General features: G+C 34.8%; 1 protein-coding gene across 2 annotated transcripts in view; it reads left to right on the top strand.

Annotated features, from left to right (window-relative positions):
- The first annotated feature begins 3,760 nt into the window (after positions 1 to 3,760).
- Positions 3,761 to 14,273, top strand: part of LOC135801028 (uncharacterized) — a 37,078-nt gene continuing 26,565 nt past the window's right edge. Inside the window, exons 1-2 of one of the 2 annotated variants that reach the window (XM_065314391.1) lie at positions 3,761 to 4,305; positions 4,456 to 4,597. The gene's annotated coding sequence lies outside the window, so the exon portion shown is untranslated. Of the gene's footprint in view, positions 4,598 to 14,273 lie in introns of both variants that reach the window. The other variant, XM_065314392.1, reaches the window with a different exon arrangement.

A 14,273-nucleotide genomic window follows, 5' to 3' on the forward strand; every position in this document is an offset into this window, starting at 1 on the left:
TCCAGTAATCTTGCAAAGTTTTGATGCAGACCAGGTTTTTTTTATATATGAAAATGAAATCAAGAGTTTCTGACTGCACAATTTACGCACAACGACCGAAAAACTGCATAAAAACTGGTTTTGGCCAAAAACCGATTACACAAAAGATGCTATTAAAAAATGTCTGCTACACGTGGAACAGATTTATTTGATTGCATTTTATTCGCTTGTCATTGTTATTTATTTCGGAAGCAATTCACGCGAAACCGCGAAAATAAACAATGCGACGCGCCGCGCGTTTCTGTTTAATTTATTATACCTGATGCGTGGAGTAAAACAAAAGAAATTAAATAAAGACATCCACCGGAATAAATTTATATACGAATCGTACACTGGGTGTTGAAAAAAGAAAACAAGAAATTTCATTTTAATTTCTAAAATTTCAGATCAGATCAAAAATTATTTTAAAGTTATTTAAGTTGAATTTGGTTTAAAATGTGTTTTGGACATAAATTTAGAAGAAAATGTGTATTGTTGTTTAAACATGCAGTATTTGATTAAATGCAGATAAAGGAAAACTTACTGCTCACCGTTTCGTGCGGGCGAAACCACACACGTTGGCCGGTGCAGTTTCTTCGTGTTTGTGTGTCTTGACTATAATTAAATTTAATTATAATGTCAGTGGACTGTCTAGTATCATACAGCAGATGAAATGCAATCTTAATCTCGCACATAGTCATCGAACTGTCATCAATATTCGCCTACTACTGCAAGCTTTATGAAACAGGCATCACTACAAAGTAAAAGCGATATAAATCTATTGTATTAAAAATTTAAACATCAAATCATAAGTAATTATATGCCTAGGCAGTTAATTATTAATTCACTGATGATTTTTGTTACTTTTCTAAAAATCTTCACTAAAGTTTCTACATAATTTGGTCGTGCGTAAGTTGTTATGAATCGCATTACTTTGAACATTTAAGCACATCACGCGGATAAATAAATTCGCGCACAGAATGTTAGTGTAAGTTTAGGCGGATTCGGAAGTGCTGGAATTTCATTGGAATGCGATTAGCAAAATATTTGCATTTGCGCCCGTGAATTTATTACAGTCGATGATGCCATGAACAGGATTTTTTTGTGCGCGTGAAATTCTTGGTGGTCCATGTTAAGTAAATATTACCCCATAAAACACAATATCGAGTATCATCGAGCCGAAACAGACTATAATTATTGCCATTATAAGTTGTTCCAACTTTCAATAAAACTCTAAAATGGCTAACTCGTTGGCGGCGCAAAATTTCAGATTCGCACATCTCGCACAATAAAACTGTTCTAAGAAGCAATTTGTCGACGTATAAATAAGACGTCTGCGACGGCCGGCGAGAGCGGAAATTTATCGGGATGAAATTATCGAACCCTCATTCGGACCGTGCGTTCAACCGAAATCCACTCGCTGCAAGCAAGAGTATTGTCCGCGTTTGGCACTGCCAACGAACGGCCAACAGTAAATTAAGCAATTTTCTAATTAATAGCCGCATCCACATATATATATTCGCATAATGATAGCCAGTGTGTCATGAACCGTTCCAACATGAAAATATGTTTCCTTAAAAAAAGTTCAAAGTTCTCGAAATTTTATTTGCTTGTTGATGAGTGGCATGCAATTTGTGAAATGAAAGTGAATCACACGAATCATATGAAATTAAGTAATGGCTACGTTTTTTTATGAGGCGATAAAAATTTAAACATGTTGACATTGACATTGAGCATTGTGCTTTGTTCATTCACTAGTGTTATAGGTTTATTTACAATATTGCGAGCACGCATTGCATTCAGTGTCGAGTGCGTTATTTTTGTAGTGGAAGTGCAAGTGCAGTCACTTTTGCGATTTGTTTTGTTATGTTTTGATTTAATAACTTTGAGTGTGCAAAGTTCAAAGCTCTCAATCATATAAACAGATTAAAACATAAAGAAATGAATGATTTGTGAATTTTTGCATATTTTATTGTAAATTGGGTTGCATACAATGCAATTTTTACCTTTTTAACCTAAAAAACTGAAGCTACTTAGGTTATAACTGAATAACTATTAAAACAACCAAAAATTGTTGACTTATTTTAATAGAAAAATAATTAGAATTTTCCGGAAATTTTTCTGGTTATGTTGTAGCTGAATCAGAAACGTTGAATTAAATTACAAATTTTATTAAATTTAAAATAATTACTTATGTAACTGTTGAGTTATAAGAAAGTTGCATATCGTAGCTCCAAGGAGTGAATGGTATGGCAAATTGTTATGACCATAATCGCGCATTAATTCCGCTTTAATTTCGCGTCTCTTTCCGCTTTACGACGCTGAAGAAGTATTCGATTACACAAATTATCCGGTACACTCGGCTAGCGAAATCTAATTGCGCACAAACACCTATAAATTTCTCATCCGTTCCATGGCACCAGTTTTTATTGCCGACGCAAAACACGAGCCGCACACGATTATTATTATTACGAGTAATGCACTCTAATAGAACCTAGAGTACTTACAGCGACTACTCCAGAAGGATTTAAACTTTATGTCATAACTTACCGAAGATAAAATGGTAAAACAACATATATCGATAAGTGGAAGATCTGTTGAGGAAGAAAATGCCCGGAAGCTCTGAGCGCCGCCGCCGCCTTCCTTCGATCCCATCAAGTTCTCATATATGGCGCTTAATTTTAGGGTGCGTATTATATTATAATCATCTTCAGCATACCACCAAGTGTTTTAAATTACATTTTAAATTAAACCAGAGTAAATTGAACATGTTTAAAAACATGCACTTTATTAAACTAATAAACACACTGTAGATAGTTTAAAGTTTATTAAAGTGTATATGATTTATTTGATTTAAGCAATTTTTAAAGCGTGATTTATGTTTCTTTAACATTTTTAAATCGTATCAAAATTTAAAAATAAATTGATGCGATTTTCTTGTTTGCGAAAATGTTTATGCGACAAAGCTCTCTGGCAAATGAAATCTGTAACGCTGCATAATCAGAATCGTCCTGTTTGTCGAAGTTTATTCAAGTGAAACTCTAACATAACATTCAAATATGACAAATTGTTCGTTTTTTGTTTTCTCTTTCTCGGTTATATGTAATAATCAAATCTAATTTGAATTTATATGTTTATATACAGTGCGTCAATAGAGCCTGAATAGTTAATATATGATAATGCAAAAATTCCAACGCAAACTGATTTATTTACTTGGTAAACTTCAAGTGAAACTGTGTCAGGTTTTGCAATATTTTCTATGATAATCTAAAAATGTGTTAAGGAAACTTACTGGTTACAATGTTGCGGACCTTCTGTTCAGACATAAAGTCGTGAAAATATCTTCGCTGGTATTTACTGAGTGACATAATATTATAATAGTACCTATAATCTAAGAATTATTTTATTTGTTTTGTAAAATTTGCTAATGTATGCAACCCAAATAACGCGACGTATTTAACTTGTTCCAGAAGTGTCACAATGTTCATAAAACTTGAATGCGTTTTATTATTTTAGAGTGTAGGTAATATCTCATCCAATTGGATAACTAATTTTGTTTCGAAGATATAGAATATTTTAATGACAGTTCACTGCAGCGCCCTCTATACAATTTTAAGCAAACTTATAACATAGTTGGCCGAGAATGTGAGGTTGGCAGGCTTGTTTGTTTCCCTAACCAACAAAAAGTGACAGTTACTTTAACAAAAAGCAGAATACAAATCAAATATACCAAAACAATACAATAATTGACATTTAAATACTATTGAATAATAACTACCTATTTCACTCAAATATCGTGCACATGTAAATATAAACATTCCAAACAAAACATACTCTAATCAATGATCTTGGAGGTGATAGAAGGTGATCGAAGCCGATATGTGACTGATATGAGTAGATTGGTGGTGCGTGGGGATCTGCGGGTTCGTGCCAGACGATACACGCGTCTCTCGCGCGGTGCTGTCGTGCAGGCCCTCCTGAAGCAGTCACCGCTCGCCGGCCGCGTCGCGCTGCCGCATCCATCCGACATGCCGCAGCCGCAGCCGCACCAGCCTCTCCTACTACGCGCGCGGACGCCGACCAAGACCAAGACGCGAGCCTTCACTCGTAATCGCCTGCCTAATGGACGCGCGCGCCGTCTGCAGCGCAGCCAGGACGAAACCGCCAGCACCGCCATCAACTTCCTCGACTTCTTCTCCGGCGGCTTTCCGCTAGTGCCGCTGACTTCCTTGCCTTGAAACTTTTGTTGCAAACTCGACAAACTCTACATCTAAACTCATTTTGTGTGTGAGTGTGATAAACTTCGCATTTATAGGATAATCGAATTCTTAAGCTAAGATAAATTAATATAAAGTGCCATTGTTAAGTTACCTCAAATTTTGTGAAGTGTGAATTTTAATCATTTTTGGTGTTTTTTTTGGCGGCGCATGACGAAAGTTTGCTGGATTTATCCAACGCGGAAGAGCGTCATTAAACCTCTGCAGGGCAGTGATGAGGCAATGAGGGAATGATGCAGTGCGTGTAAATTTGTGTGTGGTTTATATCAGCGCTTCTGTTTTCCGCCAGCGAGTTTACTTGGGTGAGTTTTTTAAACAAGCACGCCGGCGAGCAGGCGCTCAAGAAAAAAACGCCAGAAGTGCCGCGCGCACCAACGGCTCAATTTTTCGTATTTATAAACTCGCGCAGCGCCTTTTTTACACCCTTGAAATTATCTAAACAAATACAAGGTGCATGTCTACGCGAGTCAATCATTTCGATCATTTGCCAGCGTTTATATACAACTTTTAGTATCTACGAAAATATCTAATTTTTTTTTTGTATCATTAGAACACAGTGTATAAAATTTCTTGTTTTTGAAAGTGAGGCTTAAAAATGAAGAAAAAACTTACATATTTGCATCTCCGATGGGTATTTATGCAACGCTTTATTATTGATTCTCTCGATCCGCTGAATCGACGCATCGATGGCTCGCAAACGAGATGTACACCTAGGCATATAATTATGCTAAACATGGCCGCGTAGTTTTGTTTGTTTAATCTGCGTCGACGCAGAGTAAATGCCAAACGAAATTCCAACTTTACAAAAAATCAAAAAAAAAAACTCCGCACAACTTGAATCTTGAATTAAAATGTTAATTTTATAGTTTTTGGCAGTCAGTCAGCGCAATAACACCACGATAATGTCCTAATAATGTCGTGATAATAGCGGATAATAGAACAATTTGTCGAGTATGAAGAAAACTCGAAGACAATCAGGTTCAACTTGTGACAGTTGTGAATGGTTGACCGTTCGGATAGTAAAATATTTTTATTTGACATTTTTACGAGCGCTTTTATGCATGGCAGTCCTGCAGTCCTGTCTCTTGGCGGGGTCGGGCGCATCGAATGCGTTAAACAACCGATGCGCAGCGCTACTTATAAATTTCACGATTGTTTCAAAATACTACTTGGACTATACTCGAGCTACTCGACGTTGATGTCCAACACCCACACGTAAAGGGTTTGCGGTACGCTATAGTAATAATAGTAGCAATAATAATAAATAATAAAACTTGGATGCCAGCCTACTTAAATCAAGGCTGTGCATTTTAGAAAATGAGAAAATTTTCAATACAATAATGAAATATATCAACAAACTATTGTTGCCAAGAACTTTTCAATTACTTTAGAAAATAAACATTAGGTTAAATTTAAGGTTGCATATAATGCACTGTATTGTGGGTTGCCTATAGTTGAAATATTTTCCTTCTTTTTTTGGTTAAGCGTTAATGTTTTTAAATGTAATTGCCACAACCGCAACGCAAGCGATTCCGACTTGACATAATAACCTGCGGTCACACTTGCAACGCTTTCGCACGAACAGAAATAAAAATAAAATGCATGTGCGAAGAAACGCACTCATGAGTTTAGTATGTGTACAAAGTATAAATTCTTAGAAGACCGGGAAGAAGAAAAGGAAGAATATGCGATTATGGACGAAAAAAAGCTGATAAAAACGAGGAGTCAGCTTTAACCACTGACACAATTTCCTACTGCCACATATAATACCAGAACTTTACTTAAGTTAAGTCAGTTGCGCATTATTATAAAATAATTTTTTAATTTATGAAAGAAAAATCAAATTTTTCACATTTTTATCTTATTTTTGCTTATTTTAAATGTCAATATTAAAGTGCGATGTGTAGATGTATGCAACAGGTGTCACCTCAGGTGGATTCAGGTGTAGGCGACTTATTTACGAGCGTAATTTATTAATATATTAAGAACAGCTAACATTCGAGGTCTTCGTTTCAACATGATCGGCGAAGCGACTAATCAAAGACGCTAAACTTGCCGAAATGCCAAAAACTTAAAAATATTCATCACTTTATTATGCAAAATCATCAAGTTCCGGTGCTTAGACTCCGTCGCAACATATTGTTGACAGTTGACATTGTACCCCAACACAATATATTTCTTGTGTTATATCATGATTATCTACGAATTTATGACGCCGCCATAAACGTATTCAAATAGTTTTGCTCAATTTAACAAATTTGATCCATGGGAATGTCGGCTTTGAATATTTGTAAATCATTCGTTGATCAGTCGGTGATTTTCTCCACAGTTGTCATATTTCGGTGCTGGAATTTGCATCGATTTATGGCTAATGGGATTTCGGCCTGGGTGTCGCGCGTATTTCACGGCGTGTTGCGTCAAAAGTAGTCGCTGTCTAATTGGACCACGAATGCGGGCATGCCGATCTAATCTTATCTGACGAAAGTCTCAAAAAAGTCCTACACAATTGCGAGAAATAAATAAAACACAAACACTGCCGACAAAAAAATGGTTTTATGTTTTGTCACGTCTCAAATGTACAAATTATTATTTACCAACATGGCGAAAATGTATAAACATATTAGATAAATAATTTATCAACGTACTTATGTCAATTTAACAAATAACTGTAATAGTCATTATTTTTTCAACATTTACATATAAAGAAACAAGTTTGAATTTCAATGCATTTAAAATTTTTTTTTTATTTTGATAAATCTATAAATCTGCAACAATTTGAAACGCATTGAATAAAAATCGTTTTTAAATGAAGTTGTTGAAAGGTTTAGTATTTTTCCAAGAAGTTTTAAATACTTTTCAAGTCGTAAAGTCGTTTCGCTTATATTCATTCTCAAAAAACCGTGAATGCAATTGCAACATTTAAATTAAACGCATTTCGCAAATGAAAAAAAAACCTTATAAGTGCGCAATATTATTATTGTCGTGATTGTAACTTAATACAAATTACAAATATTACGAAAGGTATGTGCATCCTGTCTTACGCATTTGATAACCATCTATTGATAACAAATTCACATAGGTCAGTGACTTAATAATACAACAAACACCGCGTGAACAATGCGAACATATCGATTACAAGTTAAAACCGCTTGATGATAACACAAATTGACATTATTATTGTTTATTACAATCGCATACCATTCAAATTAAAACTAAAACAAAACGATGACAACACTAGAATAAATAGCATGTTGATTCGTGAGAACAAAACCCGAAATCAAGCGTTTAGCGTGGGGGTGTTTAAAAACTTATAAATTACAACTAGGAGACCTTGGCGTGAGTACACAGCTCAACGTGGTTCGAAAGTAATAAATTAGTTAACACCCTTGTGTCTTTGTCGCACTCATCGGCTCCAAATGAAGTTAGAACATCTCTAAACATGTTTAGTAGCACATTCGGTGCTAATATGTTTTCTTCAGAAGGCGCTTCTGTTTGTGTTTACATATTTATTTTTTCTTATTATTGTTATCATTAGATGCTTCAAGTTTTGAAGACGTATTGGAAGAAACGTGAGAATCGGAAAATTTTCCAAATTTCGTAACTTTATATTTACGCAGCGTCTAAATTTAAATATGAAAATTGAAAACGCTTTGATGCAGACGAATGTATTACATTTAATATATGGTAGGCGCCGTCGATCGTGATCCAAATAAAATGTAGTAGGTAATAGTCGCGCCGACAAGATAAAAATAACTGATCAAATCGCCGGAGACGCATCACGAACACATCCGCGTTATCTATTTATAACAACAGCACCCAATTTTATACACTCTTAACATTTTCTCGCTTGTTTACATTTGTACCAACGCAAATGCATTTATTATTTTTGTTTTATCTATCTGTATTCTCGAGTGATCAGAAAAAAATTGATTTTAATAGTTTTTGGACATAGTTGATGACATATGTTCTGTCCGAGAGCGTAAAGCGCGCTCATTATTCAATCGTCGAATGCTGACGTTGAAGATTTATCTCCTTCTGAAAAGTGTAACTGGAGCTGAAACGCTTTAACTTTAAGTACGCTTAATGTAGATCTGCACGGCTGTGCGAATCAAAAAAGGAGCAAACAGGAGCAAAGTTGTGAGTAAAGCGAGCGTGAATTGAATATCGTGTCTATATGCTTCCTCGTCTGATGAATTTTTCGTCTGTCGTAGAGTCTAGCCAAGAGTCAACTTTCTAGACTACTGACTTCAAACTAGGCTTCTTAAATACGCCGCAACATTTTCATCCTAGGATCATTTAATTATCATATCATTTTCTAGTTTGCGTTCTAAATAGTGAATTAACACACTTTTCATGCACATAATTCAGAAAATATTACTAAAATTTAGGTACTTTAAATTTTCAAACAGATTAATGAACTACACTTGCGCCATCTTGGGTGTTAATACATAAACTAATTAATTATTTTCTCGAAAACTCAATTATCTACAATTCAAATGCTACAAAAACATGCAATTTCATCACTTCTTGTTGCTGTTGCATCACAAAATGTGATTCTTGTTGATTTGCGATTGATGTAACGGCAAAGCTCAGAAACAATGCACATTCATGTTGAAATTATGCAAACAACAACGCAGCATTCGCATTTGCGTGCGAATATTGGCGAGTATTTACGATTACGTTTACGATTCCTGCCAAAAACCACCGTGTGCCGAGTTTGTACAATGTACGAATTTTCCTCGAACGCATAGGACGCCGAATGCGTGTAATAATAAGATTTACGACATTATTATTCCATGATTTCCATGAACCGATTCCGCAACGTCCCAACAAAAGATTATTCCAACTTGTGTGTTGGTCGAACACGCACTTTATCGCTTTATAAACATCCTAATGCATACTGCTATTTATATGTCGCGTTTCTACTTCGATTGAATGTCAAATATTGCCAACGCATTACAATTTAAGGTTAACTTAGTGGGTTAGGTTGGTTTATCACGTGTGATTGTACTCTAGCCGTTTGTGACAGTCACTTGATTTATTTATAGTCCTAGGCACCTAGGGTTTTATTATTCACGTGCGTTTATTGTTCTCAACTCAATCTCCACATGAAACATAACCTCAAACTCGTTGCAATGCGATTTGCATTTAATTTTTATGCCATTTCGTCTAGAATCAAAGATGTTCTCTAGTAGTGTACCCCGTAGGTATATTTTCATAGTTTGGTTTGGTTTTAGTTTGCTTTTGGTTTCGGCGTCGTTTTCGCGCACGCACAATAATCCATGTAATTGTTGTCGCGGTTGATTTGTATTCGTGTGTCGGCTCGCAATAATTCTATTTTGACGTGCGCGCCGTACTTATTATAGTACTTAGAGAGACGCACTGAGTCCGGGCGTGCGCACGGCTGCGAGACATTATTACACCGCGAGCGTGCTCGTCGTCGGCGGATTATTGCGATTACAACTTACTTTTTGGACTCTTTCGCGACCCAACTGTCGTTTTTTCCGTACACGACACTTGTTTTGGTTTTGTCGCGTAACGTGAGACACTATTATTGCCATCGTGAATAAACGTTTTTGATTTATTCAAGAGAAGATTATTTTTAGATTTATGGCATTTTAAACAGAATTTTTATTTATTTTCACATTAGTAATCTAAATATTTCTCGTTTACTGAGTATTTCCTGATTCATTTACACCATACAGTGGTTATCAATATATTCTATTAGGTTGTTAGTTAGTAGCTTAGTTAGATCGGCATGTCTGCGCGGCGACGAATAAATACGGAATTAAATAGCGAATTAAGTAGCGAACGGGCAATCGTTGTTGCCCACCACACTATTTCTCTATCTCTCTGTGTCTCCGTGTCTTGCCGTTCACTCGTCGATTCAGATTTTCCCATCACTCGCGTTTCCCATTCTAGCTGCGCCTTCAAACATCTCCTATTCGCTGGCTGGCGCATCTAGGTGTGCGTCTAGCGAACAAATGCTGTCGTCAATTTGCATTCAACATTCCGCTCTTCAATATTTGCACTTTTCATCTTATTATCAATCTAGAAGTTGCATTTTCATGAAGATCATGCATAATGTGATGTTAGCTCAATATTTAAAAAGCACTATGGTGAATTGTCATACTTTCACACACCGAATTAACGTCCCAAAGTTGAATTTTACGCAAATCATAAAAAAGAAATCCAGCATGCAAAAAATAGCAGATATGTGACACTATCTCAAAAACCTGTTTGCTTATTAAGTTAACATAATTTATGACAAAATAGTGTTGAAAATTTAAATTTCGTTCTGTTAATTCAGTCATTAACTATACGTGCCTAAAACCTATCGTTTAGTCATCCAGTCGTCCAATGATCTTATTATCTTGTTATCTTATTATAATTAGTTAAAACATTCAAATGTCAATGTTATAAGCTTTTTTCTCTTTTCACCAAAAAAAAAAAAGATTCATTTGAATTTTTATTAATATTATAATTGTAATCATCATAACTCTTTTGGTCGTGGACACTTTGATTAAGTCGCGTTTTTTATTTCTGTTGAATAAAAATTACATATATATGCAACTTATTCTGTTATTCTGTGGAATTGTGGATTTGGAATTAACCGAGTGATGCAAACAAGTTTACGACGCGTCGGCTGAGTTGTAGCAGTAGCTAAAACGGTAGAAAAACATCACTAATTGTTAATTAAAACAATAATTTACATTAACAGTGTGCAAAAAAGGTCACCGCGTGCATTTAGTATTTATTATATTAGTATCTTTACGTATTTCGTATTTTTGCATGATTTTTAATTTTTTCGAAAAAATATCAATGTTTGACTTGCGGTACAAATATCGAACATCTAAAATTTCAGCAAAAAAAAATTAAAATTTTAGTTTTTTAAGATTTTTAGTACAAAACAATTTATTTATAGCTGCATTTTGCATTCAAGTCAGATCATTAATATTTTTTAAATGTTAAACGCACACGACACGCGTGGTCATTTGTAAACGTTGATGTAATTTCGGCCAGTCATTAATTCACTTCAAAATCCACACTACATTCGCAGTTGATATTCAAATTTAGTGCAAGTGAATAATTCACTTCAAAAAGAAGCAAAAACCGGTGAAACAATACCCCGACAAATTTAAAAAGTACATTTGTACAACTTTTGTTACACTACAAGGTCACATTTATCACTTTGCGACGATTTGCATGAACATCTTTGATTTATGAAACAACTACTCTACATGACCACGAACAAGAGCACACCACCATCAGAAACGGAATAACAAATTGTGACAATTCAAACATATATACACAATTATAATTCACGTCAAAATGTAACTTATTTATGATGCGATTTCCAATCGAGTTTAATTTAATTTAATCAACTTCGATTTATATTCAAATTCTGAATTTCGAATTCCTAACACAAATTTGTTAGAAACTCGTATGTTTCGAATGGAAATCGTTACAAATCGATTACAATCAATTTAGTGAAACATCTACTACCTTATTTCGGTAGTTAGCGTCAATGTTTCATGTTTGTGTAAATTTAAATTCACGAATTTATATGGAAAATTTTTATTCTTGAACTTTTGCTTGTCGCGTTACGCAAGGCTTGCGCTTCGTCGACACGAAAAATTAATCGAATGTTTGATATTTATTTATTTTCTATTACCTACTATCGCGTCTAGAGTGGACCTAGGCGTTATTGCTTTTAAACACGCTTTCATCATTCAAAGTTCACAAAAGCCAAAAACGTTTTTTTCGACTTTAACTTTAAACTAACTGTAAACTAATCGATTTTCGTGTAAAGTTATAAATATTGATGGCAATGGGAAAACATCAATATTTTCAATAATTCAATGTGAAAAATTGATTTCACCATCAAATCTCGTGAGAACGATAATAAAATTTAAGGATAACATCATTTTTTGAATGAACCGTTAAAAGCAGGTACGCGTTTCATTCATAATCATGTAGATTATAATTTTTTTGGCTACGCTTAACCGTAACACATACTTAGTGATGAGTGATGAATTATGTGATGCATACTTGCGTGGCTTACGATGGCCACTTAGTCAAATTGAGTTGTTTGTTCGTCCGAGTTATCCGCTTTAAACTCGAAGTCATTCTAGTGCAGCACGTTTGGTTGCATACATTGACCTGAGTGTAGGCCACCCAAGTTGCCCTCGATATGAGTTCTTATTAAATTTAAATACATCGCAATTAAATGCTGTATCTATAGCATATTTCAAACCGATAAACTGCAATGTCTTTATCTGCAACTTTTGACTTTAATATGTCTTGTATCTTCTGTATTAATACAAAATAATGGTCGTACATTGTCAGGGTTTAATGTTTGCCGACTAATATATTCACTATAAAATTGTGAGTTATGTGCCATTGTCTTGCGGGCGACCGTCGCCCGTAAATATCGCATATAAATGTATATCATGGGCGCGCATAAATTATTTAATATGATGCGTTGGGAAGCGCTTCAACGTAATTGTCCTGGTCAGTGTCAATGTCAATGCCAATGAAAAGAAAAAATACTTTCTTAATCTTTTCAACTTTGTTTAACTTTGTTTAGAGTGATTCTAAGTATCAAGTACGAAAATTGTTTGTTTACTGTTGCTATGGCAACTTACAACCACCGTTTCCAATGCAATATGGGTTGCATACCTACAACAATCAAATAAAGTCAAAGAAAATAGGTTATACCTAAATTGTTTGTCTTTTTGTGTAATGCTCTGCAAAACAAGATTTTAGGTTAATCCATACGCAAATATTGAGCAAGATTGTTTTTTACTAATACTGGACAGTTGCACTTTAATGTAATGACATTGCTTGACCACTTCTGGTATTACCAAAGCAAAACAAAGTAAAGTGCTCAGATACATTAAACCCACGTGCAATCAACAATCAACTGCCCGAACAAAACAAACAGTAATAAATGGTCAAAGCATGCTAATTAATCAAACCGAGCGGAAAATCACCTTTTGATTGAATAAGTTATGATTTCTTCACGTGCACATTAATATCCACCGCAATCTTACAATAGAAACTTGTCTCGCTATATTTTAGAAACAAACATTTTTCTAAAATTGTTTTTTGTTGTTTAACACGCCATGTTAAGCTATTAATTGAATTTGTTGCGATTGTGCAAGCGTCGGTCATGCTAGCGAGTTGTTATTATTTAAATATTGTGATTTATATTAATTTATCGCTGATTAATTGATGTAAATCGGCTTGCATGCGAATGACAGACGACAGGCGCGACAAGCGAACAACGGTAGAAAAACCGTGGTTTATGACACGTTTGAATCTTAACAAGAGAAGTAATCAGTAGTATATTTCAGATTTATTGTCCTTCAATCTTTCATCTCGTGTTTTTCTATATTATTTTATCTACATGTTGTATTTTTATTCACGCTATTAATATGGAGATAGTATCTTTTATTCAATATATTGTAGGTAGGTGGCGCCGCTGTTGTAGCATATTTTGTATTTATGACTATCATTATTATATAATGTACTTTAACCACCACTTGACTTATGTGTATGCAAATGTGGTCATTTTGGAGCGCGCATTAAGTAAATCAACGAGCAGATGAGAGCAGACACGCAGAAAGTTCGAGTGTCATTTACTACTTACTCCTGCAACTTACAAAGTTGCACATGTTCGAGAGTCCGCAAGAGTGCTCGTTGGTCGAGAGCGCACCAAAGTACGTTTATTAATTCATGTCACTATGTTATGTAAAAACAGGTCGAACGTTTAATTTATTGAATAAAAAATTAGCTTGATGAGTGAAATTCGTGCAAATATTATTTTATGACTAAAAACTTAAGAAAGGTTTATAATTTGGTTACTTGCTTACTCCAGAGTTGATATCTCCATTAGGATATGCAGGCCAAGTAATAGGGTAATATTTATTTTATTTATTTAAGTTTTGCGTACATACCTACATTTGATTTGTG

This window comes from Atheta coriaria, unplaced genomic scaffold (genome assembly GCF_025399875.1).
Source record: "Atheta coriaria isolate IRGN ID8LTWV9N9 unplaced genomic scaffold, Caltech_Dcor_3.1 hic_scaffold_10_pilon, whole genome shotgun sequence".
In the NCBI taxonomy this organism is placed as follows: domain Eukaryota; kingdom Metazoa; phylum Arthropoda; class Insecta; order Coleoptera; family Staphylinidae; genus Dalotia; species Dalotia coriaria.